General features: G+C 37.9%; 1 non-coding gene across 1 annotated transcript; it reads left to right on the top strand.

Annotated features, from left to right (window-relative positions):
* The first annotated feature begins 2,736 nt into the window (after positions 1 to 2,736).
* Trnai-aau lies at positions 2,737 to 2,810 on the top strand. The gene has a single exon. It is a non-coding gene; the product is annotated as a tRNA-Ile (tRNA).
* Positions 2,811 to 3,231: the final 421 nt, after the last annotated feature.

Below are 3,231 nucleotides of genomic sequence, written 5' to 3'. Positions count from 1 at the left end.
GTAGTATAAAGTGTTACGTTCCAGCAATTTTATTAATACATAAGATTGCTGGAATGTAACACTTTATACTACTGAACCTAGAATATTCGACAGCATTCGAAATGGAGAAGCTGATCACATACGTAGCTATCTTTGTTGGGAATAGAACTCTAAATGTATTTTGCGAGTCGTTTGGCTTCCTTAACTACATCTTCAGCGTGTGTTACGAAAGATGTAAGGGATGTCCTAGATAATTCTCACTACTTTTTATCGTAATCTGTGTGCGGTCTATTTTGTCTTATCTTCGTCTTGTCTTATCTATGTGCAGTGTATTCGTATTTGATGTTCCTTTCGGTTTGTCTGATAAAGCGATAAGTATTTGCTGTTGCTGTTTTTGTTTAGCTTCGAGTCAACCCTCATCGAGCAGATCTTCGATGCCCAAGCAGTCAGTGAAGCGATTAACTGCAATTCACACAGCCATTATTCCAGATATTCCATGCCACCGTTTACTGGAGGCTCATACTGTGCATGGTGACAGGAAGCGTTATGTTGTATTCTATTAAGTGTAGTCCACCTATCTTTCAACTTATATCTTCTTTTATTTATTTATTTGTTTCAGTCATTTGACTGCGGCCATGCTGGAGCACCGCCTTTAGTCGAATCAAATCGACCCCAGAACTTATTCTTTGTAAGCCTAGTATACTTATTCTATCGGTCGCTTTTGCCGAACCGCTAAGTTACTGGGATGTAAACACAGCAACATCTGTTGTCAAGCGATGATGGGGGACACACACAGATACACCACACACATATATATATATATATATATATATATTACTATATAATTTCTATTTCTAATCTATCTATCTATCTATCTATCTATCTATCTATCTATCTATCTATCTATCTATCTATCTATCTATCTATAAAATCTATATATATATATATACATACTATATATATATATATATTATATATATATATACATACACAACACACACACACATATATATATATATATTATATATATATATACCATACACACATATATATATATATATATATATATATATATAATATACATACCACACACACACACACACACCACCATATATAAATATATATATATATATATATATATTTTCGTCTTCCAAATCCACTCACAGGCTTTGGTCGGCCCGAGGTTATAGCGGAAGGCACTTCCCCATGGTGCCACGCAGTGGGACTGAATCCGGAACCATGTGATTGCTAAGCAAGCTACTTACCACACAGCCACTAATCTTCAGTCATGCTGGAGCAGTGCCTTCAATGATTCTAGTCGAAGAGATCGACCCCAGTTGTCAAGCGGTGTGGGGGCTCATTCACAAAGACACGCACGCACACACACACACACAAACACACACACGCAAAACCCACACACAAACACACACAAACACATGTCAAAGATTATTAAGATTATTAAAATCATTAAAGATTATTAAGCTTTTGATTTCCTTCCATACTTTAACTAGTTGAAATTGTGGCAGTCGAACTTCATCGCATTAAAAGCTTTCATTATCATCGACACTGCTTAATGAAGAACTGAACTTGAATCATTGACCCAACTTCCTGAGAACCTAATACTGTACTACAATGCTCACCGAACAACATACGATGTGGCTGAAATGAAACCAGTATCATTAAGCCAGCTCTCTGAGAACCTAACCGCCCCACCCCCAATTTATGACGCTATTCTGAACCACCGGACGATGATGTGTCGAATTGAATAAACTGATTGAGCGTAACCTACTGCCATATTACGACATTCTTCCAGTACTGCACTATGGAGCTCAAAGCCTTGAGAGTTTTCTGTTTCTGCTTGGAAATTGAAGAAATTACATGTGATAGCTGAAGACACATCAGGAACGGTAGTAACACAAAACACACGCACGCTGCTTCCTCATACACACATATGCGAGTACATACACACCACACACACACACACACACACACACACACACACACAAATATGCACACAAGTATACAAAACACTTGCACATACGTTCACACATTTACACATTGTGCAAGAAAATACAAGTACATGGTTACTCGTCCTAAGGCGGCGAGCTGGCAGAAACGTTAGCACACGCCAGGCGAAATGCTTAGCGGTATTTCGTCTGCGTTACGTTGTGAGTTCAAATTCCGCCGTGGTCAACTTTGCCTTTCATCCTTTCGGGGTCGATAAATTAAGTACCAGTTACGCACTGGGGTCGATGTAATCGACTTAATACCTATATCTGTCCTTGTTTGTCCCCCTCTGTGTTTAGCCCCTTGTGGGTAATAAAGAAATAGGTATTTCGTCTGCGTTACGTTGTGAGTTCAAATTCCGCCGTGGTCAACTTTGCCTTTCATCCTTTCGGGGTCGATAAATTAAGTACCAGTTACGCACTGGGGTCGATGTAATCGACTTAATACCTATGTTTGTCCCCTCTGTGTATAGCCCCTTGTGGGTAATAAAGAAATAGGTTACTCGTCCTACTAGAAAAAGCAGTTAAGTCTCTCTCTGACCACACGATCAGTCTATGAAAAAGAAATTAAAAAAAACACACCACCCACCCCTGATTAATGTAGATATTGACTCATGAAAGTTTGCAGTTCAGTGTCCCCTCTGACTGAATGGCGTTTTTAAAAATCGCAGATGATGTTAATCGGAGGGAAGCTAATGTCATGTGGTGATTTGTTACATATATTTTCTTGTTCATCGCTTGCATGCAAGTTGGCCGGTTAGCTCAGTTGGTTAGAGCGTCGTGCTAATAACGCGAATGTCATGGGTTCGAGCCCCATACTGGCCAGTTAATACTTTTTTTTTTCAAGATGGTGCCCCAACATAGCTGTTGTCAATCGAGTGAAACAAATAAGATCTATGTGTGTGCTGCTCTCTCTCTCTCTCTTTCATACAGAACTATATTCATTTTTCAACACCTTCTCTCAAAGCTTCCACTTAGTGAGCAATCTTTGCTGGAAATGAAAAAAAAATTAATTTTATTATATAAGTTTGGTAGTAGAAACTTGCTGAAGAGAGTTCAAAACATAATTGTTAATCATAATTAGCAGAAGTGACCCATGGGCCAGAAATTGCACACATACCCAAATCTGATAAGTGTTTTTAATAAAACTCTCGTTTTTGAATCATTTTGTAACTTATGCTAATTAAAATTTTAAAAATATATTTTTAATTATTTTTCTTATTCTATCTCATATTATATTTTCCTA

This window comes from Octopus sinensis, unplaced genomic scaffold, assembly GCF_006345805.1.
Source record: "Octopus sinensis unplaced genomic scaffold, ASM634580v1 Contig16992, whole genome shotgun sequence".
NCBI classification, from domain to species: domain Eukaryota; kingdom Metazoa; phylum Mollusca; class Cephalopoda; order Octopoda; family Octopodidae; genus Octopus; species Octopus sinensis.
Note: the sequence above shows the minus strand (reverse complement) of the source record. Positions and strands in the feature narration are given on the sequence as shown.